Consider the following 27,249-nt stretch of genomic DNA (forward strand, 5'->3'; position numbering starts at 1 on the left):
CTAAAAACCATGGAGAAGATCGTGGACAATGAAATAAGGTCGAAAGCGCTGAAGAGGGCACCCCTTCATGCGGCTCAGCATGCGTACAGAGCGGGCAGATCTACCAGTACTGCTCTGTACCAGTTAACCTCTGAGATAGAGAGTTCACTGGAGAATGGGGAGGTGATGCTTTGCGCTTTCTTGGACATCGAAGGTGACAACACGTCTCATAAAGGTATAGCCAGAGCACTGGAGAAAAGGAATGTTGCAGCACCGGTGCGTAGATGGATAGAAGCCGTACTGCGCACCAGCTGCAGAGTAGGAGATAAAAGAATTCGTATCGGCACAACAAGAGGCAGCCCACAGGGGGGTGTGTTATCATCCCTACTATGGAGTCTTGTCGTAGACGACCTGTTAGCACTGCTAACGGACAATGGGATCCGCTGCCAAGGGTATGCGGACGATATTGTAATTATAGCCAAAGGCAAATATGAGACACTCTCTGCGACCTAATATAAAGAGGTCTAAACCTGGCAAAGGGGTGGTGCAGGGAGGTTGAATTGAACATCAACCCCTCCAAGACGACCATAGTCCCGTTTACGAGACGCAGGTCCCTATCCGGTCTCAGGAATCTCACACTTGGGGGCAGAGAGATAGAGATGACCAATAAGGTCAAATACCTCGGTCTCACGCTGAATTCTACTTTGCGGTGGAAGCAGCATGTAGACCTGACCTTGGTCAAAGCAACAAAAAGAAAATCCTGGGGCTGTAAGCCAAGCATCGTTAGGTGGTTGTACACCATGATTGTACGACCGATAATCACGTACGGGGCGGTGACCTGGGCCTCAATAGTGTCGCAGGCTTCAGTAGGAACCCAACTATCGAAGCTGCAGCGGCTAGCCTGTGTCTGCATGACGGGCGCAATGCGCACTTGTCCAACGGCAGCACTGGAGGTCCTACTTGAACTTACGCCGCTTCATTTGGTTATTGGTCAAGTAGCTAAGCACATATTTCTGCAAATAACGGCAGAGGGGTGTGGCGAAGGCAAGGTAATCTCGTCCCAGAGGATGGGAAAGATAAGTGGCAATAAACCATTAGCCCTCCTCCCGAAGGACAGCACTACCAAAACAGTTAACTTCACTAAGAAGTTTAAGGTCACCCTCGGAAGCAAGGATGAGTGGAACGACTCCAACCTTGAGCTGTTACTGAGGAATAGTACGTTGAGGTGGTACACCGACGGCTCAAAAATGTCGGAAGGAATCGGTGCAGGGATCGCCGGTTCACGCACCAAGCTCTCCATACCTATGGGAGAGTTTCCGAGCATTTTCCAGGCAGCAGTCTTTGCCATAAGTCGGTGCATAGAGATAAACCTCCATCGCAACTATCGCAATGAGCGAATAGCCATACTCAGAGATAGTCAAGCGGCAGTAAAAGCGATCTTCTCCTACGAGATCAGATCGCTTCTAGTGCAGGAGTGCAGAGAACGGCTGAACAGCCTTGCGGAAAGAAACCAGGTGCACCTAATTTGGGTGCCAGGAATAGCCGGTAACGAACTGCCAGATGTGCTCGCCCACTCCGCAGGCTCCACCAAAATGGTAGGTCCTGAACCCTTTACAGGGGTGGGTCCCCATACCATAAAGGAGCTACTCCGCAAAGAAGAGGGAGTGGGCAGAAAAGAGCATTGGCAACGAACTCACGGCATGCGTATGCCAAGTTGCTAATGGGAGGGTACAACATGAACAGGTTCAAATTTGTAATCAACCTCCCCAGGAATAAACTGAGGCTACTGATCGCATTTTATACTGGCCACTGCAAGCTAAATAGGAATTTGTATAACATGGGCCTATCTTCTTGCACTAACTGCCGGTTCTGCGACATGGAGCCTGAAACACCGGAACACCTGCTGATCGACTGCACAGCAGTCTGTAGACGCAAGATTAAGGCCCTCGGATCCATGTTTCCGGACAGGGATTGCATCGACTCACTAGCACCCGGTAGAATATTGGATTTCATCAATGTGCTGGGGCTAAGTGAGTCCATGTTATTTAGGAGAGGGCACAATAGACCAAAGGTCGCGGTGCATTCCTCGTCAATAAATCTAATCTAATCTATTCCGTTCTTGAATAAAATATTAATAGTGAAATTTTGAGTTTTCTCTTGAATGGCTCGTAATCGTTTCAATCTAATAAAGTAGTACTTCCATGTGTGTGATAATCATACAATCGATGCCGTTGATAAGTTCGCCAAAGTGACCTCATGGAACATTCGTTTGAATAAGAAATTCATTCAGTTTGGCATATTCTCACACAATCTGTCAATCGATGAGCAGATTATTGCTTACTACGGCCGTCATTCTTCCAAAATGTTTATCAAAGGAAAACCCGTTCGATTTGGCTTCAAACACTGGGATTTCTTTTCGTCTGATGGCTATTTGTATTCGTTCATTCCGTACAGCGGTGCAAATGAGAATCGAGAACCCGAATACAAAAACTGTGGCTTAGGTGAAATGGTCGTACTAAAGTTTTTGAAACAACTTGACGATCCACGTGAACATTGTGTTGCGTTTGACAAGTTCGTGACAATCGTACGAATAAAGCGAAGCTTACTGACATCTAATCATCTAGGAAGAAAGAACGGGGCTGGTTAGACTACACATTTGATCGAAACAATAATGTGCTGATAGCCGATGGAACGACAATTCTGTTGTGACCATTGCATCGCATCATGAGGCAATTGAACCACTGCATCGTGTGAAGCGATGGAAAGGCGGCAAGAAATATTGATATGCCACACATCGTAAGAGCATACAATAATCGAATGGGTGGTGTTGATCTCTTCGATAATGCCATGAGCAATTATCGGAATTCGCGTTCGAGGAAAAAAGTGGTATTGGCCATTGATAACAAACGGATTTGATGCTGCAATGGTGACCGCTTGGAAAATTCATTGTGATCTTGTCAAATATGAAAAAAGGGAATGTCACGCACCACCGAAAGCTGTATTGCACTGTATTCCACAGTCAACAGCTGTTCGAAAATCCAAAGACGCCGCTCTCGAGAGTGTTCGTAAAAACAAAGTTGGGCATGGCATTAACAAATTAGAGAAGCCTCGTCGTTGTCAAAATTGTCACAAACATTCGTCATATAAATGCATGTTTTGTGCTTCAATCAATTCCATGAAATATAAAGATAAAATATTGAACTTTCAAGAAAAGTTTTTCAAAACTTACTTATGACGTGTATCCTTCTTTTATTGTAAAAAAAAAATGTACTGTGAAATTGAAAAATTGAACAAAATAAACGTTTTGAAAGATAAACTCTAATAAAACACTGCTTCACGTTAGCAAGTATCGTTTTCGGCCGATGGTCGATTTTCGACCACATTCCCGTGGCTAAACGGCTCAATGTAAAAATCTCAAAAAATTTAAAGCTTTGGGTTTGTGTGCCGCATGATTTGACGCAAAAAGCCTTCTGGACCAAATCAACGCCTACGATTTGGTGCTGATAAACTTTTCGTATTTGTTTCCCATTGCCTCTTTTACCATTTTAGAAACGTAGGATTTTCCCGGATTCCAATTTCCTGAATTTTAGCTTGTATGTAGCTTAGTTTTGAACGGCTCCACTAGTTCCGTCACTAAGATAATATGCCCCTGAGATTGAAAAAGGCGTATACTATGAGCCCTCTTTCAAGTTTTGAAGCCATCCATCGCTGGAAAATAACAGCAATCAGTTCTCCTTGCTTGGCATGTATGTATGTAACTCGTTACCTTTTTCTCTTAAAATTAATTGTTCAAATCTTGCTCAATATTCAAAAGTCTTGAAGATGTATGGACGTGTTTTTGAATTCGCTCCGCGTATCTTGATTTTTGAACAAGGTAAATAAACAATAATAATAATATAAAGACAAACAATCAAATAGAAAACAGTGCACACAAACTATTAATAATAAACATTAACAAATAGATAAAAACAAAAATAAATATAATAATGAGTGCTTCGCAGCCTCACCAGCAAAAGCGTTGTCAATCAGCTTTGTCGAGCCAATAAGAACAACTCGCAGCGATCAGCTGAAAGGGAAACTTTACAAGCGTAGTTAACAGAAGCAGCAGTAAACAGCAATCGGGCAACAACAAATCCACTGACAGCAGCCTCTATGCAGGTACCAGCAAGCACACGGACAACGAAGGAAAACAAAATGCAGGGTGAAAATGTACCAAGCAAAAAGGGCCATCAGTTCAGACAGGTATTCATCGCTACATTAATGTAAAAAGGAAATCGAGTCCTATTAAATCAGCGGTCAATACCAAAAAATTTCAACCAGGCACTCCAAATAGTAATAAGGCAGAAATTCTTAATAGCAACAGATTTGCCTTACTGAGCAAAGGGCCTAACGACGATGCAAAGGTGCGTCAGCGTAGCTCAAATGCGCTGGTTTCCAAAATAAGCAATATTATTATATTTATTTTCACACAATTTTCACATAGTGCCCTTGAAAAAAGGTAGCATAAATTAAACAAAAATTCAAACGTACACTGAAAAAAGTTTCATAGATGTTGTAAAATTCTTATCAAATAATAACAAGAATTACTACTCTTACCAACTGAAGAGCTCAATAGGCCTATTTGTTGTCATTAAAGGTATAGAGTCTTCGGTAGACACTAACGACGTTAAAGAAGCATTGGAAGAAGGTGGTTTTAGCATAAAATCAGTAGTAAATATTTTTATCAGGAACAAAGTCCCGCAAACAATATTTAAAATAGAATTGATGCCAAATTCTAATCGACCAAAGAAAAACGAAACACATCCGATTTACAATCTAAAATTTCTGCTCCATCGCAGAATATTACATAAAAGAAATGATCCAGTACAATGTACAAACTGCCAAGAGTATAGACACACGAAATCATAATGCGTCCTACGAAGTGACTGCGTGGCGTCCACATCCAAATGTACTCTTAAAAAAGAGGATTTAAATAAAAAATGTAGTAATTGTGGGGGAAATCACACTGCCAACTATAGGGGTTACCCTGTATTTAAAGACTTAAAAACGAAACTGTCTGTCGAAATTCAAGCACGTCGTAACGAAATGTTGAATATTCCTTGTAATGAAGATATTGAAATCCCCGTCCATATTTCAAACCCAGTAAATCTTAAAGACAATGCTACACAAGGGAGCTGTGCAAACGTGGTGAAAGGCAATACTGCACAAATGCAATTGCCCCAAAATCAACCAAATGGAAGCGTTGAAACTATGATTTTCAACCTTACCCAATGTATGACACAATTTATGGCTTCAATGTAAAATACGATTCGATATGGAATGCTAACGGTGTTAACCAACATAAATTGGAACTTATTAGATTTCTGGATGAAAATAATGTTGATGTAATGCTATTATCAGAAACTCATCTTACGAAGAAAAACAAAAACACATGGAGGAACAGCAGTTTGGTTAGGAAAATCACCACGCATTAGAATCTTATGCCACAGGCTAATTACAAGCTACAACAATAACTATAAAAAATCGCTGTGGGACTTAAACCTGACGGCCATATACTGCCCACCTCGGTTTAAAATTACAGACATCCAATCCAAAGACTGTTTTGAAACACTAGGCCATAGATTTCTAGCAGGTGGAGATTACAATGCAAAACACACGTATTGGGGCTCACGACTAATTAATCCGAAAGGACGACAGCTGTATCACACTACTATTATTATTTTTTTTTATTATTATTATTATTTTACATTGTACCTAGTATATTATTATAAAATACTAACATCAATTCTTGTCTAATTAATTAGGAGAGATACTTACTAGATGTTAAGAAATACATTTTCTGCTACTGTTGTCTTACTAGGTCAGAAGGCTTCTTGCGTTGCAACCGGATTTCTCGCCCAGCAGTTTCGATGAGTCTGGAGGCTTCGTCAGTAACATGCTGTCTAAGGCACAGTTCTTGAGACTTTGCTATTTTGGAGATTTCATTTACCACTGAATTCACGCCTAGATCACGGAGCAGGTCAGCAAATCTAATGTACCAAGGAGCATTAACTAAGCACTTTAGTACCTTACTTTGAAAACCCTGAATGCTGGCAATGCAGCTTTGACTTGAGCAACCCCATAGTTGGGCTCCGTAGGCCCAAACTGGCTTAAGAACTTGATTATATATTAACAAATTGTTTTGAATTGATAGCGTGGATTTCCTGCCAACTAGGTGGTACAGTTTGCCAAATTTCATATAAAGCTCGCTCCTTTTTTTTTTGACGTGCTCTTTCCAGCGTAGCTTAGCATCTAAGGTGATACCTAGGAACATAGCACTGTTATGATAAGGTATAGAAATGTTATTTATGTATATAAATTGGACAATATGCCGGCTTTTTCAAGGTAAAGTCGACATGAATTGATTTAGTGTCGATTGATTATATGCGCCACTTATGTAGATGCCCACTTAGTAATTGCGTTGACTGCTGTCTGCACTCGTCGAATACTGCTGCTAACAAAGCTGTGTCATCCGCAACTGTCGCTCATATAACTAGAATCAGATGGGAGGTCACTGGTAAAAAGCAAATAAAGCATTGGCCCCAACACGCTTCCCTGGGGAACACCCGCTTCTATCGGTTGCAAGTTTGTTTAATGCGGAAGTATCTAAATATCTTTTAAGTATGAAGCAATTATTTCACAAAATTGTTTGGGTAGCATGTATTTCAATTTGAGCAGTAGACCCGTATGCCAAACTTTGTCAAAAGCTTGAGACACGTCCAAAGAGGCCGCCGTACAAACGTTCTTTTTATCGATTGTATTTTCAACGAAATTAACGATTCGGTGTACCTGGTGAATTGTTGAATGGTGATCACGGAAGCCAAATTGATGTGTTGGTATTAGGTGCTTATGAGCGATTATTGCTTTGAGCCTATTTATAGGTACATTCTCAAAGATTTTAGATAAAGCTGGCAGCAGCGAAATTAGTAGGTATCATTATGACTTCAGATACTTTCCAAAGCAATGACACGTATCTTAGTTTGTTTACAAGTTTTTTTATACAATTCGCAGGTGCTTTTTTGAGTCTTGTGTTCCCGATAAGATTTATAATTTCTTTAATAGCAACAGGAGAAGTGCTAATGTGTGGATCCACCCAACTACTTTCACAGTTTATCTCAAACCCATCGTTAGGCGTAAATGTGTTTCTCAAATGATTTGCAAATACGGCAGCTTTCTGTTCATTCGTTTTGGCCAATGCAGTTTCGTTTGGTTTTAATGGTGCTAAATGTTTTATTTGTTTATTAATATTTCTTGCAGCTTTCCAGAGTGAATAGTCGGTGGATTTATCAGCTGTGAGTTTAGCCAGATAAGTTTTGAAGGAAAAATTTTTAAACTGTTTAATCTGTGTTCTTAGTTTCGCTGTATATTTATTAAGCTCAGTTTTGAGAACAGAGGACCTAGTTTGCTGCCATCTCCGTCGAAGCTTGCGCTTTTTATGGATACTTGCTAAGATGTGTTTTGGGTATTTGGTTCCACTTAGATTCACGCGGGTATTTGGTGTACTCTTCCACGCAGCATTTTGAATTATTTTTGTGAAATCTTCAACCTCACAGTCCAACTCAATACCAGTCGATATGTGCTTAAGCTTTGGGTCGACTTTATTTACTATACTTTTAAATTTATACCAATTAGAGTGTTTATTACATAACGTTGGCTTGGCTGCCGAAATAAATGGCTTTTCATACAGAGTTAGTAGCACTGGGGAATGGTCAGTGCTTAGGTCTGAGCAATCTTTAATACATTAATTGAGTTTCGGTAGTTTATTGATTATATAGAAGGAATTTCTGTCTATCTGTAGGCCAAAAAGTGAGTCTTCCTGTAGAAACAAAATTGCATCCAACTGCTTTTATAGCTTTGAGAAATTCTCGACCTTTGGTTGTAGTTAAACGAGATCCCCAATGAGTGTGTTTTCGTTAAAGTCGCCACCAATGATGTACCTTCCGTCATATTTTTTTAATAAATTTATATACGTTTCTATTTTTATATTATGTCTGGGTGGACTATGCAGAGCAATGAGATACAATGGGTGATTGTGTAATTTAACTGAAATTGTTGAATTTCTGCCGTCTTAATCGGATCTTCTTCGCAGTGTTCAGTATTGCTTTTGATAATTATAGCGCTCCCTTCTCGTGCTGAGTTTGCCGAAATTTTTAAATTTTAAAAATGAATAGTTCGCAAAATGTGTTTCAGATAATAGACATATATCAATATTTCTGTCCTGTAGAATAACTTCTAATTTAATTTTACTTTTGGAAAGACCATTAACGTTCCATAGCATTACGAGGTGTGTTCAAAAAGTATCGCGAAAGTTTTGCTGACAGTTTTCTTCGATTGCTGGAGCGTGGTGCATCATGAGTTCTTGCTACAGGAAAGAACGGTCAATAAGGAATATTACCTGCAAGTTATGCGCAATTTGCGCGAAGCAATCCGCCAGAAACGCACGGATTTGTGGAAGAACAAAAATTGGCTTTTGCACCACGATAACGCCCCTGCTCACACATCGTTGCTTGTGCGCGACTTTTTGGCCAAAAACAACACACTAATGATGCCGCAGCCACCGTATTCCCCAGATCTGGTCCCCTGTGACTTTTTCTTGTTCCCTAAACTGAAGAGGCCCGTGAAAGGACGGCGTTACGCTTCTCTTGACGAGATAAAGACGGCATCGAAGGAGGAGCTGAAGAAGATAAAAAAAAAAAAATGATTTTTTGAAGTGCTTCGAAGATTGGAAAAACCGTTGGCACAAGTGTATAATATCTCATGGGGATTACTTTGAAGGGGACAAAATAGATATTCATGTATAAATAAATAATTTTTTAAAAAACACAAGATTCGCGATACTTTTTGAACACACCTCGTATTCTCAAAGAGTTCATCAATAAATTGTAGGTGGTACTCAAGGGCGTTGAGCCGCTGATTAAAAGACTTAAATAGTTTTTCTTGCTCATTTAGTTTATCTAAAATTTGGGATAACGGACTACTTTTTTGAATTTTATTATATTTGTATGGCCTTGTTTAGCCATTTGCGCAAATGAAACTTTAGAAACGGAAGGAAGGGATTTTACTTCTCTTGTGTTTGTTCGTCGGAGCATTGGCATTCCCCTCAACTGAATTGCCATTTTTTATCCCTAAGTTTTTGCAGTTCTTTTGCGACGACACAACCACGGTAGCTTGCAGGATGAGAATCGCCGCAGTTCCAACATTTAGCAGGGTCTTTTTCAGCTTTTCTGCAATCTACAGTAGGATGTTTGCCTCCACATTTCACACACCTCAATGGCTTACCACAGAAGTTTTTTGTATGTCCAAAAGCTTGACAGGCTCAACTTTGACAACGGTACTAAGAATGGTTTTGATCTGGTGAATTTTCTTAATGTCTTCGGTAGCATCAAATACTGCTAAAAACATATCTAGCTGTTCTTTAGTCTTCCATTTAATCTTATTAATTGCATTTATGATATTAAAACCTTGTAAATTTAGATCATTTAAAATAGATTGTGTCGCCCGAGTGGTGTAAATTTTTTATCATTACCTTTATTGGCCTATTATGTTTACTCTCGTAGCTAAACCAAGGTATATTTTCATTAGATAAGTATTTTGTTATTGTGCGATAATTATTTGCATCGAAGACAATAAATTTGTAGACGCCGTTGCTCAAAAGCTTTATTAAAAAGTTGTAATTTATTAGATCTGTAATATTACAATGTAATTTATTAAAATTCTTTACGTCGTTTGTTATAATAGGAGGTGGGCGGTGGGTTTTAGTATCATTGTTGGCCGCCTGCTCTTTATTTTTATTTTTCGAAGGACTAATAATTATTGCAGAAGCATCAGCTTTACGTTTTTTTGAAGAGCGCTTCTTTTTGAGTATCCACTCAGTTTGTTTAGCTAGCTCATCTTCATCGGTTTCGTATATAGTATTTTATCTACATTCAAACTAAAAGGTTTTGCTTCAACACTCACATGCTTGCTTTTACTAGATTTTAATTCTTCGTTTTCTCTTTTTAATTCTATGTTATCTTTAAGCAACTGTTTGCACATCGCTTCCAAAGTTCTAAGCTTCTCATTTATAAGTGAGTTATTTTTTTCTAATTCTCTTATTTTACTTACTCTAAATGAGCTGAGACTTATTCTCGGCGTCACCTCATGAAGAGGTTTAGCCATTTTTATTTTCTAATGATTTCTATACTGGGTATTAGAAGTTTTCTTTTTTTTGTTTTTATTTGACCAGTATGGCAGCGCTGATTGCAATTGGAAATTGTTAGAACAGAACAGCTGATTTAATATACGCAGAAATAACGAGTAAAAGAAACAGCTGATGTGCACTTTTTTACCCCCGCGAAAATTAATTATTTTTTATTTTTGAAAAAAAAAAAAACAATCTTCGTTTAAATATGTGATTTGTTTTGAATGATTTTTACCAATTGCTACCACTAATCCAAGGAAATCAATGTGAAACATGTTGACAACATCAATGCCTCCGACGGCGCACACACCCACGAATTACCACAGATTGGATTATTTGCAAATTGTCACAATTGCGGAGCAAACTTGGATGTTGACCGCACTCAATGATAGATAACTGGTAATTATATTATAAATAGGCACAATAACCTTGACATAATACCTCCTGGTAAGACATATTGGCCTACTGATCGTAACAAAATACCAGATTTAATAGATTTTGCTGTAATTAAAAATATAGATAAATCGCACATAACAGCTGATACATGCACTGATTTATCTTGTGATCACTCTCCTGTACTAATAAAGTTATGTGAACAGCCCATATTTGTTGTTCCAAAAGTGGGTCTAACATCTTATAAAACGAATTTGCTAAAATATAAAAATTACATGAGTAGCCACAATAATATTGAGCACAAAATAAGTACAGGAAGAGATATTGAGGAAAGCATACGAGAACTCAATGATATAGTAACTAACGCTGTCTTAGCAACACCAAACAAAAGCTATAAGCCGCTTGGTTTCAGAAAAATCTCTAATAGAGAAATAGAAAAGCTTGTAAATGAAAAAAGGCGTGCAAGACGAGACCGGCAGATAAATCACTCCCCTTCTACTCAGCTTAAATTGAAATCAGCTGTACGTAAATTAAAAAAAGCGCTTAAACGTGAGGAAGAATTCAACACTGAAATGTATATCTTTATATATCTGTGTCCAAATTCAAGTTAGCAAAATTCCCTTTGGAAAGCCGAAAAGTTCTTGAAGCCATCAAGTGATTCCAACATGCCTATACGAGACATGGGTGGAAATTGGGCTCGAAGTGACGAGGAAAAGACTAATTGTTTTGAAAATCACCTAGAAAAGGTATTTCAACCTAATTGCTCAAAGAATAACTTTGAGCTGTCCAGCTTACCCAACACACTTAACGAGTCACTCGAGTCTTTTAAGACTTCACCTTCTGAAATTATTAGAATAATAAAAGAACTTAACCCAAAAAGTCACCAGAACATGATATTACCCCAAAAATACTAATTGAGTTACCAAATATTGCTGTAGAAATGCTCTCTTTGCTCTTCAATTCTTCAATGCAATTCTTAACCTCGGATACTATCCTAATTCATGGAAAAAGTCGCAGATTGTCTTGATAGATAAACCTGGGAACGACTTAACACAACCTTCTTTATACGGACAAATCAGTCTTCTACCCTGTCTTTCTAAAATGTATGAAAAAATGTTACTATCAAAGATGACTCCTTTCCTCCACGAAAATAATATAATAACAACGCACCAATTCGGGGTTCGGGAAAAACATAGCACGATAGAGCAAATAAATAGAATTACTAACGAAATAAGAAAAGCATTTGAGCACAGAGAGTAGTGTTCAGCTATATTTCTAGACCTGGCTCCGGCATTTGATAAGGTGTGGCGTGAAGGCCTTTTATATATGTAAGATTAAAAATATTCTACCTTTAGGGTTGTATAAAAAACATTGGAGTCTTATTTAAAAAATAGACAATTTACGGTAAAAGTGGGAGATTTCATATCTGATGAACAACAGATAAGGGTTGCTGTACCACAGGGCAGTGTTTTAGGCCCAACTCTATACATCATATATACAGCAGATCTTCCACCAGCTAATAATGTATTGACATCAACTTTTACGGATGGCACAGCTTTAGTGAGCCGTACAAGGTGCGTTCCAAAGTAAACAGGACTTAAAAAACAGAACAAATGGGTTTTTCGGTATATTGTTCAAAATAGTCTCCTTCTGCTTCAATACAGCTTGTTGTACGGTCCAAAAAGCATGTCGAACGAGTGTTTTAGCTCGTTGGCCGCCAGTATTCCGGTAGGGATGGCGATTCGTTCCGCAAAAGATCGATTTTTAAATCGATTCGAATCGTGACCTGATGAATCGATCCAGAAAAAAATCGAGATCTAAAGTATCGATTTCCAAAAAATCGATCTTTTTCACAATTTTCTATTACAATATAGGTGTTAATCAATTTTATTAAAAATAAGACGAATCTTATAATTAACGATCTTTAATTAATAAAGTCAGGGACTTCGATAATAACAATTATTTTTATTCACATATCAAAGTTTCAAATCCGATAGAACGAGACATTTATTTTCAAAATTGTTTTAAGGTTTTAGGTTACAAAGCAAATATATAATTTAGCTTATAGTTCCCAATGCTTAATATTTAAACTTTTTAAAAACAACAGTCTGTCAAGTCTAATGGGATCCAAGCGGTTTTGCTCATCACTTGCGATGTTTCCGGCTATTGAAAAAAGGCGCTCAGAAGGAACAGATGATCCCACAATACTCATATACATCATGGCTATTGAGTGAACGTGGTGATAAATTGAGTTTTTTTGTTCTTGTCAGTAATGTATAGGGTCATACTTTAAGTGCACAACTGCTTGCGATAAATAATGTTTGAATTCTTCAAGCCCTGACTTTCCTGTGCAAGTGCATTGTACATAGAAAGTTGCTTTTTTACAAGCAACTTATGAAAATCCCAAAATTCCTTTTTTCATATCATTATCTGTCCCTTCTATTGCGTCGACATCCTCAATATTATTTTGTGGAAGTTGTTGCCGAATATTATCTAAAATTGAAGTGTTGATTCTATTTATTGCTCGTGAACAAGCTACTTGGTCAGCAAAATGAATTTTTTTAAATCTTGGATCTAAAATGGTCTCAGCAGCCAACAAATGAACTTGCTCGACATTCCCAAATCTTTTATTTCAGCCGTCCACAATTAAAATTCTAGTTTTAGCACCAATATTAGTTGAAGTTTTCATTTTATTATATGTTTCAGTCAGGCAAGGTACTATTGGTAACAAACGATAAGGAAATAATTTAAAAGGTCATAAAAAAAACTGACACACGAAAGCCAAACCCTTTCAGGGTTTTACTATACTGACCTAGTACCATCACCCTGACTTGGAATTTCTCACCCCCCAGACAATAATCCCAAAAATGTTCCACAGTATTATGTATTAGCGATAGTTATTAGAGCATCTGCAAAGCGATCCATTTGTGCAGTGCAATCCAAAGTCATACTCGGCGACGCATATTTCCATAGTTAGCATTCATCTTACTGTAACTTTGAAGTATTTCTAGAGGAATTGGTTGAAAGATATGAGCTGCACCCAAATAAGTAATGAGCGCACAGTTACACATCACTGAAAAAAAAATAAATGAATGTAAAGACGGACGTTTGTATATTGGCCGTACACTTGAACATACATATCCGCGCATGGCGTTGCTTGCAATACAATTTCTAGGAGATGACCATAAGTTGATTGGAGCAGCAATGGAACTGCGGTACTACTACTACTGGTCCGTACGAATGTGGACAGCAATGCATTGTTTGATGGCAGTGGTCGAATGTGACAACATTGTCGCATCAAGCTCCAATTGTTCATATTGAATATCGTGGAACGGTGATGCATCCGCAACGCAGGGGCCGCATTCTTCATACATAAGTGGACTATGCAATGCCGTAACTAAACCAATTTTGCCGCTTTTCGCCAATAAATTCTTATGGCTTATTCAATGACACTACGAACAATAGCAAACGACACTATGCATTCGACGAACGCAACGCGGATTCGCTTCTCTACCATCGCTCCAGCATGTCCAAGCTTGAAATAGCTTCAGCTTAAGCAACATGATAAAGAAAGGCATATAGCAGGGGGGTTGTTGTGTTTGTCAAAAATAAATGCTGGTGCAGTAGAAGAATCTATAATCTCCCAAACTTTTTAAGAACAGTGAATAAAATTAGCGTGAGATGTACGTAGGCATATGTATATATACAGTAGGTATAGAGAAAAAGCACACTTGGAGCATGTAATAAAACTAAGTTTAAGGGGGCCGTCGCCCCGGGCGCAACGTCTTGGGGGGCGGCAAAATGGTATTTAAAAACTCCAATTCGGGCAAAAATTCCTGTAAATTGTGTCAAAAGTGTACAAGATATAGGGCGAAAATGGGTTTTTTCTATGGCTTTTAATAAGATGTCTTGTAAATTTACTACCAATTTCCTCAAAAACTGTATTGTGAGAATTTTGGAACTTCAGAATTTGCGTGGCTTCTAGTTCCTAAATTTTATATATTTAATATCGAAGGTATTTTGTAAAAATTCACTTTTGTTTGAACCACCTCCTGAAACTTGTAGGTAGGTAGTTAAAGGGGGGGGCGGCAGAACATCCTTGGCCCCGGGCGCCCGAAGTTGTAGCTACGCCACTGGTCGCTCCGTAAAATTTCAATGGGGTTTGCATCGGGACTTTTCCTATTCATAGTAATCGATTCGAACGCGAATGATTCCATAGTAACTTAGAGAATGTTGACGTATGAAAAGGTCTGTTCTACCATCTGTCCTCCCCAATGGTCCAATGCCGTACCTGGAATGGTGGACAAATAATTTGTCATCAGATCCAATATGATTCACATTTGTTTTATCTCTCCAAAGTACTCTTTTCAAAAATTTGGCGACCTTCTCTAGATTTTTTTTTAGCAAAGTTTAGCCGCCCCCTTATGTTTCTTTTCAACATCAATGGGTTTTTTTGACTCGTTCGTCCAAACAACTGAGCATCATTGTAACACCTTCGTACAATTCTACTGGGTACGCTAAACCCAAATTCCTCATTTATATCAACCAAAGACGGCTCTGATGGCCCTCACGACGGGGTTTTACAAAGTGCTATGATGACTAGAAAATGCGTTGGCATAAGTGTATTGTAGCGGGAGGGGATGACTTTGAAGGAGATGAAATGGACAAAATTCACCTTTCCATTTGATCATCAATATTTTAGGTATATGATAATTAGAGAAAAAACAAACTACATATTTATCCATTATTAGCACCAAGTCATAGTATTATGTAGAAAATTCTTTCTCCTTTCTTTCAAATATTTTCACTGATATTATTGTAATAAAATGAGTTTAGGTACTCAAGTTTTCATATTTAGTATATTTTATATAAAAGGTATACTTGTAAGACGATTTTAAACACATTTACATATATGGGAATTGCCACATATTACATTCATTAATGCCGGAAATAATCTGAATTTTTAAAGCATATGGGCGTAATGGAAAACCAACAATAAAATGTCCTAAAATATGAACTTCCAAGACTTGAAAGACACTTTCTGTGCAAAGTTGTATTCCGATTTCTTCTTTAGCATTAGTCGTGGTTGCTGTCCGATTTCGCCAATTAATTGAACTTAGAAGACATCGCAGAAATTGTTCAAGAAAGAGTTGAGCAAGAAGAAAGCAAAAGTATTGATAGCAGTGATTTTGAACAAGAACTGAAATTATGGACCAATTAAGGCGGAATACGACAGCAAAGTGATTTTAAAAAATCCTTTTAAAGATACAGGTGATAGAAAAAGGAGCTGTTCGGCTGTTGTTTAAGCGAACTTTAAACTTTAAAAGCGTTTTTCTCAAAACTGCGTTTTTCAAACTTTTCTCACTCGTATCTAAAAAACGGCTTAACCGAATGAAATTTGTAAAGTACACTCAGCACATGACGCATGGAATTACCTATTCTTCTTCTTTACTGTCGTAGACACCGCTTGCGCGATTATAGCCGAGTTGACAACAGCGCGCCAGTCGTTTCTCCTTTTCGCTACGTGGCGCCAATTGGATATTCCAAGCGAAGCCAGGTCCTTCTCCACTTGGTCCTTCCAAAGAAGTGGAGGTCTTCCTCTTCCTCTGCTTCCCCCGGTGGGTACTGCGTCGAATACTTTAAGATGGAGTGTTTTCGTCCATTCGAACAACATTGACGTAACCGCTGTTTTTTAATTCGTTGAACTATGTCAATGTCATCGTATATCTCATACAGCTCATCGTTCCATCGAATGTGATATTCGCCGTGGCCAACGCGCAAAGGACCATAAATCTTTCGCAGAACCTTTTTCTCGAAAACTCGCAACATCGACTCATCAGTTGTTGTCATCGTTCAAGACTCTGCACCATATAGCAGCACGGGAATTATGAGGGACTTATAGAGTTTGGCTTTTGTTCGTCGAGAGAGGACTTTGCTTCTCAATTGCCTACTCAGTCCGAAGTAGCACCTGTTGGCAAGAGTTATCCTGCGTTGGATTTCCAGGCTGACATTGTTGGTGGTGTTTACACAGGTTCCTAAGTACACGAAATTATCCACAATTTCAAAGTTATGACTGTCAACAGTGACGTGAGAGCCAAGTCGCGAGTGCGACGACCGTTTGTTTGATGACAGGAGATATTTCGTCTTGCCCTCGTTCACTGCCAGACCCATTTGTTTTGCTTCCTTGTCTAGGTCCTTCCCGAACCTGACGGAGCTTTTGGTGTTGCTCAACGTCAGTTTACACAACTGTATTAGTTTTGCGGAGATACCAAATTCCGACATCGCGGCATAAAGGCAGGTCCTTTTCGTGCTGTCGAAAGCAGCTTTGAAATCGACGAAGAGGTGGTGTGTGTCGATTCTCCTTTCACGGGTCTTTTTTTTGAGGAGGCTTATCCAACGATAGTTGGCGCACATTGTGGGGTCTCTCTTTTTGTGGATTAAGCAGAGCAACGTTGGGCATGCTTTCATCCGACCATATTTTACAAAGAAGCTGATGCATGCTCCTTATCAGTTCTTCGCCGCCGTGTTTGAATATCTCGACCGGCAATCTATCGGCCCCCGCCGCTTTGTTGTTCTTCAGGCGGGTAATAGCTATTCGAACTTCTCCATGGGCGGACTGTAGAGCGTCTGCTTCATCGTCATCGATTGAGGAATCGGGTTCACCTTCTCCTGGCGTTGTACTTTCACTGCCATTCAGCAGGCTGAAGAAGTGTTCCCTCCATAATTTTAGTATGCTTTGGGTATCGGTCACTGGATCACCTTTGGGGGTTCTACAAGAGTATGCTCCGGTCTTGAAACCTTCTGTTAGTCGCCGCATGTTTTCGTGGAATTTTCGAGCATTACTCCAGTCGATCAGCTTATCAAATAGCTTATCTTCATACTCACACATTTCGGCCTCTTTCTTTTTCTGTCTGCAAATGCGCCTCGCTTCAACTCTCGGTATCTATCCCATCCCGCCCGTGTTGTGGTCGATCGTAACGTTGCGAAGTAGGCAGCCTGTTTTCTCTCCTGTGCGACACGGCACTCTTCATCGTACCAGCTGTTCTTTTGTGTTTTCCGGAAACCAATGGTTTCGGTTGCAGCTATACGGAAGGAGTTTGAAATGCCGTCCCACAGTTCCCTTATACCGAGTTCTTGACGAGTGCTCTCAGAGAGCAGGAGTGCAAGTCGAGTAGAAAATCGTTCTGCTGTCTGTTGTGAGTGCAGCTTCTCGACGTCGAACCTTTCTTGTGTTTGTTGTCGTGCGTTTTTTGCTGCACAGAGGCGGGTGCGAATCTTAGCTGCAACAAGATAGTGGTCCGAGTCGATGTTATTACCTCGGAGCGCTCGCACATCTAAAGCACGGGAGACGTGTCTTCCGGCTATCACAACATGATCGATCTGGTTGGCGGTTTTTCGATCCGGGCACAGCCAGGTGGCTTGAAAAATTTTCTTATGATGGAATCTAGTACTACAGACAGCCATATTTTGGGCCCCGGTGAAGTCGGTCAGCCCCGATCCATTACGGGATGTTTCGTCGTGGAAGTTGAACTTACCGACCGTAGTGCCAAAGATTCCTTCTTTGTCCACCCTGGAGTTAAAGTCGCCAAGACGGGGGCAGCTCTCATTGGTGCGCTCCAAGTCCTCGTAGAAGGCATCTTTGGTCACATCGTCCTTCTCAGCGATATCTTGAAAAACTTCGCTTTGATGCTGATTTTGGCTAGACGTTCATTCACCGGAGTGAATGATAGTACTCGGCGACAGAGTCTCTCTCCCATCACGTATCCCACTCCAAATTTGCGCTCCTTTATATGGCCACTGTAGTAAATGCCACAAGGACCTACTCGCCTCTGTCCTTGTCCCGTCCATCGCATTTCTTGGACGGCGGTGATGTCAGCCTTCAGTCTAACGAGAACATCAACCAGCTGGGTAGCGGCACCTTCCCAATTAAGGGACCGGACATTCCAAGTGCGTGCCCTTAAATCGTAGTCCTTATTTCGTTTGCCATGATCGTCATCAAAAGGCGGGTCTCTCATCCGAGGCTGATTGCTAATTTTCATTGGGGGTGTGTTTTTACGTGGAGGGGATTTTCGCCTTCTCACTTTAGCTCGCCTTCAAATGGATGTTCTTAGGCTACGAAAAGCATACTTGGTCAAAGACCGGAAGTCGTGAGCTGCTTGAGCCATATGTAAAAGAATCGTTTCTGGCCACTCCCAAGTGAATGACGATCAGAGAACTTTCCTACTTGCGTGAACTTCTACAGATGACTCCATCCTCCAACCTATTAGCAATTAAAAATTCCCAAAATTTCGATTTTTTAAGCTGAGCGTTATAGATGCTTTATCCACTTATGTATAAGTAATTTCTAACAGAAGGTAAAAAGGAAACATAAAATAGATTGAATTGTCTGACTGGCTTTAAATTTTATTTGTTTTATAAGATCAATCGTTTATATTGTTTTTATTTTGGTAAGAAATATTTGTTTGGTTTTAGTGGTTCAGATGAAGCCAATAAAAGCGTTGGAAAGGTGAGATTTTAAGCTTCATTTAACCAAAGAAAATTAAATTCGGGGAAGTTGAAAAAAAGTTACAGCTGTTCAAAAATGAATGAAAATAATGAGTGAATTTTATAAAAAGACGATGCTGTATCAGTTTCTGTAGCACAACAATGGATCGCACGCTTCCGTTCTGGAAATTTCAATTTACTACACTGATGAAAGTGGTACATATTTCTTTATTTATTTATTATTTTAAATGTAAAAACAAACAAGTAAGGAAGGGCTAAGTTCGGGTGTCACCGAACATTTTATACTCTCGCATGATAAAGTGATAATCGAGATTTCATTATACGTCATTTATATATTTTTCAAATACCGTATTTTTGTAAAGTTTTATTCCGCTATCATCATTGGTTCCTAATGTTTATACATATATTATACAGAGAAGGCATCAGATAGAATTCGAAATGGCGTTATATTGGAAGAAGGCGTGGTTGTGAACCGATTTCACCCATATTTCGTACGTGTCATCAGGGTGTTAAGAAAATATTATATACCGAATTTCATTGAAATCAGTGTAGTAGTTCCTGAGATATGGTTTTTGGTCCATAAGTGGGCGAGGCCACGCCCATTTTCAATTTTTAAAAAAAGCCTGGGTGCAGCTTTCTTCCGTAAAATTTAGTGTTTCTGACGTTTTTTGTTAGTCTGTTAACGGACTTTTAGTGATTTTCAACATAACCTTTGTATGGGAGGTGGGCGTGGTTATTATCCGATTTCTTCCATTTTTGAACTATATATAGAAATGCCTGAAGAAAGCGACTCTGTAGAGTTTGGTTGACATAGCTATAGTAGTTTCCGAGAAATGTACAAAAAACTTAGTACGCCCACTCTTCCAAAACAATTGCGTCCAAATATGCCCCTCCCTAATGCGATCCTTTGTGCCAAATTTCACTTTAATATCTTTATTTATGGCTTAGTTATGACACTTTATAGGTTTTCGGTTTCCGCCATTTTGTGGACGGATTTTGCCCATCTTCGAACTTAACTTTCTTATGGAGCCAATAAATACGTGTACCAAGTTTCATCATGATATCTCAATTTTTACTCAAGTTACAGCTTGCACGGACGGACGGACAGACGGACGGACAGACGGACGGACGGACAGACAGACATCCGGATTTCGACTCTACTCGTCACCCTGATCACCTTGGTATATATAACCCTATATCTGACTCTTTTAGTTTTAGGACTTACAAACAACCGTTATGTGAACAAAACTATAATACTCTCCTTAGCAACATTGTTGCGAGAGTATAAAAATAAGTTGAAGTTTGACTAGAAATATACGAAACGACTTTTTCGACTACCTAATATTTCAGCATATAGGCAAAAATGGGGTTGGGTTTATTTTAGTATCTCATTTCCACTGCTTATTCCTCTTAAATGCGTGCACGGATTTATTTAAATTTATATAGCACGGATAGCCAATGAATTAAACTTTGGTTTAAATGTAAATTTATTGTTAAATGTTAATTTGTTTTTTAGGTATAAGTAAGCAAAAAACGCACATTTTCACATCCTTAGGGCCACGCTTATTATGCTATATATTTTAATAGTGGAGTAATACGTTAGTATTATCGAAAAAATGATTGTTGGTTGTAATGTCAATGGTATTAAAATTTTTATTATACTTTATTCGCGTGCCTTATTTAAAACGTGCTTTCGCAATTGGAAATTTTTAATCTAATTAAATAAAATAACTTTATAATGATGTCAAATAACCAATCAGGTAAATATAATACGTTATTTAGCTTTCTGAAAAGTGGGCAATATATTACGTCCATATAACGAAAATTTGGAATAAAAAATCGCGCGATACTTTATTTCAAATTTTTGCCTGCGGCGCTTGTTTCAATGTACATAATATATTATACTGAAATAATAATGAAAATTTGGAATAAAAAATCGGGCGATTTTTTATTTCAAATTTTCGCCTGCGGCGCTTTTCCGGGAGCTTTGAAATTTTCTTTGAAAACAGTATTATATAAAATAATATCTAATTTTTTCAAAGATGATGATATTTCATCCAGCAGTGGAATATAGTCCAAATGGTCAAATACTTGGGCTCACGTGAATTGTGTGTAGCATTTGCCGAGGTATACGGTCTGTTGCCAAAAAGCCGGCTTAGTGCCATTCACAAAACCCAATTGGCATTGCACAAACGCCACCCAGTAGGGTACTTTAAATGCTCTAGGGGCAATTGTAAGACGAAGTCCCTTATTTCAAGGGCAGCGGGCACGTGGTTTGAAGGAGTGAAATTAAGCTTTCCCCAGGTGTTTTACTTAATGTATTGCTTCGCCCACCGCTTTACTCGGGAAGGTATTCATAGGGAAGATTATGCGAGCGTTGGAAAGAAATTGTCATCTGCCACTATCTCCGACTGGTATAGCTACTGCAGGGAAGCGGTAGTTATATTTCAGTTAGACCACCAAGAATTCAAAGGGAAGATTGGTGGTCCAGGTAAGGTAGTGCAGATTGACGAAAGTAAATTCGGGAAACGCAAATACAACAAAGGTAATAATAATAATTTATATATAATGCAATTATGTTTATTCAAATACTTTTCTTTTTTTCAGGAAGACGCGTAGAAGGGCATTGGGTGCTGAGAATGATAGAGGATGGCAGTGAGGACCTCAAACTGGAGGTGTGCCCTGACAATATACGATCCGCTGAGGTCCTCATCCCTCTTATTCGCAAACATGTAAACGAGGGAACAACCATAAGGACGGATTTTTGGCGCGCATATGAATGCCTTCCTGAATATGGTTACATACATGAGAAAGTTAATCATAGTAACCCTGACAATCCATTTGTCGCCGAGGATGGCACACACACCCAAAGAATCGAGTCTCATTGGCGTGTAGTGAAGAGATTTTTCTATAAAGATAACTATAATAATCCGGCAAACTTTGCTGATGTTGTAGTAGAGTTTTTATGGAGGCGGGAAATACAAAAAAAATACAGACCCATTTATTTCTTTACTGGGTGTTATTAAATATGTGTATAACACGAAATAAAAAAACTCAAACATACAAATGAAAACCCAATTTTATTATTTAGGGGGTCTTTTATAAATGGTTGGTTGGGTTATCATGGTACTTCAACTAGTTGTATGAATTATTACCGATACATATACAATTTTTTAATTTTCAGTGTTTTTATTATTTAAATAAAGTGGATTTCCACTTTAATTCATTGAAATAATAAAAATAATAAACATAGAGTCACACTCTATGCGTAAAAATACATAAATTTTATTATAATTAGTGAAAATTGTATGGAAAAACTACGATTTTACACCATTTTCAGGAGGCTGCCCTAGAGCCCCCCGTGGTCCTAGGGGGGGAAGGGTGCTATTATTCAAACGCTCCATTCATTACCTTTCAAATGAGGGGGGTAGCAAGCCCCCAGCCCCCTTTGCGCAAAACCCCTTCAAAATGGGATACTAAAGTAAACATTCCCCCAAAAATGTTCAAAACAGTCGTTGTTGCAATCCTTTGCAAATAAATTGATTTGAAAAATGAAACAAGGACAACGTACAACTTGATGTTGTGACAATAAGGGTGTTCAACTGGTTTCTAACTATGTAGTATATAGAAAAAAATCCCATGAGCGATGGTGTAGGAAAGATAAAAAGTTTATATCTCGTCTAGGTATTATTGAATGCTATAACAAACATATGAAAAGAGTTGATCTAGCGGTTACGCTGCTAGAAGTCTACAAAATCAATCACCGCTTAAATCAATGGTTTATACGCATCGTATACTGGTGAATTAATTACTCTGTTGTCAATAGTTAGATATTGCTAATGAGCTTATCAACGCAACTTAAACAACACCAAGGAAAACATATAATCACTCCTTTCAACGTTAGGGGTTGATCTCTTCAGCAAAAGGTTATTTACCAACATCCTTCCCAATCAAACTGCTATAAAAGAATATCTACACAATTTGACCACCTTAGCGACTGGATAGAATGGAGACCAAAGTGCCGATACTGCACTGGTTATCCGGGCTCTAAATACACACTGATGAACAAAATGCACCGTCATATGATCAATACAATGTTGAAAAGGCAAATAAAAGCAGAAAATATTTGTTACATTTTTTAGCATTCTTCTTGCAATTTACAACTCCATTGAAAGTATTTGATTCCAAAATAAATTATTTAAAAATTTGCCTTTTTTGGCAAAAAAACCTACATATACGTATGGAGAGAAATTATAAAAAAATAATAATAATTTGGGCACTCTAACTTTTATTATATTTGATTTCATGTAATATGGTAACTCTGAAAATGATATGTTACTAGAAATTCCCGTTATTTTTGTGAGAAAGCTTTAAAACGCCGCGTGCAAATAAAAATTACCCAAAAACGAAAAGAAACGACCGTTGGGGAGCGTAAAATTATATTGTATGCTTATGAACAGAAAAATACTATTTAGGAAATATGTTATCAGTTATGCTTTCCCGCAGCACAATTACCGGTATTATTAATTGTTTTAAAAATGATCCAGACTGTGAGTATCAACCGAGAAGTAGAAGACCGCCTGCGCTATCAGAACGGGGCAAACGGGAGATAGTTAAGGATATAAAAACAAAGAACCCAAACCCTCATCATCAAAGAAAGCTGCAATGCTGGAGGAAGACTTTGGTACGGTGGTTCACCCTCTCACTGTTCGTAGATCGCTAAATATTGCAGGATTCAGTACCAGAGTTTGCCGCAAAAAACGTGAATCAACAATAAAGCTGCTTTTATTCGCAAAGGAGCACTTAAACATGCCGACGGACTTTTGGGTGAAAGTTATCATCTCGGATGAAATCAAATTTGGTCCATACAAGTCAGATGCACGAGTTTTGACATGGCGGAGAAATAGCCAAGCATTGTCAGAAAAAAAGACATTCACCCAACAGTAAAACACAAAAGTGCTAGAGTTTTGGTGTAGGGGTGTATGCCAGCATTTGGGATGGGAGAGCTTTTGTTTATTGGTGAAATAATGAGCAAAACATTTCATTTGAATATTTTTAAAGGAAATTTAAGAAAGGGCTCAAAAACTTGAAATTGAGAACGACTACCACTTTCAGCATGACAACGACCTCAAGCATACAGCAGAAATTGTTCGATTGTACGACACACCTGACACTTAGAGAGCTCCACCTCAGTCCCCCGATCTTAACCCGATCGAACATTTATGTGACCACTTGAATAGACGCGTTCGAGAACACCACGTTTCATCGAAAAATGGGCTAAAGCAAATACTTACTGAAGAAAGGATGAAAATTAATTCAGATATTATGAAAACAATAGTTAATTTAATACATAAACGTTTACAAAATTTTTTTAATAATAACGGTACATTTTATATTTTAAATATTTTTTTGTACAACACGTGAAGAAGAAAAAAAACTTTTTATATAAATAAAAAAAATTCCGCTTTTGTGCTCTTTATTCAATGCTTTATAAAAAGTGTTACAGTAATCGGATTTAGTTCAAATATGCACCGTTTCGTTCGATAATCTGTTTCCATCTAGACTGAAGTTCAGTCCCTCCCTCCTTATTTGCGTAGAACTCGGACAGCCACTTTTCACAGGCCTGGACAGGAACAGGTGGTAATCACTTGGCGCTATGTCCGGGCTATATGGTGGATGCGATAAAACCTCCCATCCGAGCTCCCGTAGCTTCTGACGAGTCATCAACGATGTGTGTGGTCTGGCGTTGTCCTGGTGGAACACTACACCCTTCCTGTTGGCTAATTCTGGACGCTTCTAGTTAATCACCTGCTTCAAGCGGTCCAATTGTTCGCAGTAGATGGTAGAATTAAGCGTCTGACCATATGGGAGCAGTTCATAGTGGATTATTCCCTTTCAATCCCACCAAACACACAGCAAAAGCTTCCTGGCCGTCAATCCCAGCTTAGCCACTGTTTGGGACGATTCACCGGGCTTCGACCTCGGCCGTTTTCGCTTGATATTGTCGTATGTGATCTATTTTTCGCGCCAGTCACCATCAGCTTCAAAAATGGGTCGAGATAGTTCCGTTTCAGCAGCATATCGCAGGCGTTGATTCGGTCCAGAAAGTCTTTTTGCGTCAAATCATGCGGCACCCAAACATCAAGCTTTTTTGTGTATCCAGCCTTCTGCAGATGGTTTAAAATGGTGTGGTGACTTCCATCTTCTAGGCGATATCACGAGATGCCACATGCCGGTCTAACTCGATGTTTTCCATGATTTGATCGGTATTCGTCGTCACAGGTCTTCCGCCGGCTGCCTTATTCATGGTGTCGGTAATGTCTAAACATCAATTGATCAATGTGACTATCTTTAATCAAAATTTTTTTTATCATAGACAGCAATTCTGTAAAGTAAGATGGATTGATCGAGTTCGTCCACACCTCCTATGCTTTTATGTTTCCAACAAATTTGGTATCTCAATATTTGTTTTCAATCCTTTTACTGGACACCAACGTATCACTAAATCCATCAGTTCAATACCGTCAAAGTTAGTAGGCACTGTACAAACACTATTGCCTTTCCATCTCATCATTAATATTTCGTTATTTTTATAAAATCTGTGGTCTACTGAAGCTCTACTGTCTCTTTTCATTTCTTTCACACTTCGTCAAAGAACATTTTCTCTTGTTAATCTCTGTTTTGTTTCCAACAAGATGAATATTTTTTTTTGATTTCACGAAATCAGTTTCTCGACAATGCATTTGAAACCAATGGAATACCTACACTCGTGGCCACGCAAACATTACCACTCAAAACTTCCAAGTATTGTGCATATTGGACTACATTTTATAGCTTTTTTTATTTAGAAATAAGTTAATGACATGTTATTAATCAAAAATATTAAAAATTAAATACAAAACACATTCAGCTTAGATAAATAAATTGAAAGATAGTAAGCTTTACAAAGTGAGCTCGAAATGTAAGAGACTGACATCCCATAAAAAGTGATATTTTCAATGTGTTTAATTTAATTTCATTTACACAAAATTTTAAATTAATATTTCATTTTATTTTAAGTTGAAAAACGAAGTTTAGCACACCTTTGATACACCTGCTAGTATCACTTAAAGACAATAAAATCGGTCTCTTTTGTATAAGCACAGAAAACCTAATTTGCGTTTTACTCATTAAACGTAATTAATTAAAAACTACAATTATAATTAGATAATATAATTTAGTTTTATGTTTACTAGAAACATAAAAAAAACAAAATTGAAGAAAATCCCGAATGATCGAAAAAGTTCGAAAAAATATTTAGGAAAGTATAGTGGTAAGGTTTGTGACACGACAATGCAGCACGACAGTGAACTGTAATTGGCGTCGTAAATCCTACTACATGAACATTTGTATGAAGGTTTTACGAAGAAACAATTAATCAACAATTCAAATTAATCGTTAAATTCATCCTAAATTAGTTAAAATCATTATTATTACTATATCCTATACTTACCAATCATCAACAACATTTCTTAAATCGCAATGAAATACCCTTCCAGCCACGGCTACCCACTTTTGTCAAATATTTCAATACAACTACACATTTTTTCTCTATTCATTAACACCAACGCACATTTTCGGGTTATTTTTTGATTACCTAAATGCGATGAAAAAGTTTCTTTCATTTCTTGATTTATTTGAATGAGTGTGAAGGAGAAAACATAATTGTCAATAGTGCCAAAAGAAAATTGAAAGACGCATGTCGTACAACAAGAAGGTAAGTAAGTGAATTTTATGTGATTTTTTTTTTAAATTTGCAAATAATTACTTAATTTGTTTTTATAGCATTGGAAATCAGAACTGAATTGTAAATAGCAGCAACAATATCATTAGAAGCAGCAAATATAAATTATTAAGTATGTGAAAATTAGTATGTGTTGTTTGAAGTGGGATTGCGCAGTCCAATATAATACGCAAAAATAATTACATATGTACATAAGTATGTATTTTATGCATTTAAGGCGGCCTGCACAATCCAATATAATATGTGAAAACAAATGTATGTTTTATATTTTAAATAATCAGATAATATTATTCTTTTCTTTCAGATGCTATTATCCTTTTATATAATTAATCTTTATTTTCAGATATTAATAATTTTTTTATTGAACATA

General features: G+C 38.1%; 1 pseudogene; it reads left to right on the forward strand.

The window, feature by feature from the left end:
- Positions 1-368: 368 nt before the first annotated feature.
- Positions 369-22,120, forward strand: LOC120766589 (annotated as a pseudogene).
- Positions 22,121-27,249: the final 5,129 nt, after the last annotated feature.

This window comes from Bactrocera tryoni, chromosome 1 (assembly GCF_016617805.1).
Source record: "Bactrocera tryoni isolate S06 chromosome 1, CSIRO_BtryS06_freeze2, whole genome shotgun sequence".
NCBI lineage: Eukaryota > Metazoa > Arthropoda > Insecta > Diptera > Tephritidae > Bactrocera > Bactrocera tryoni.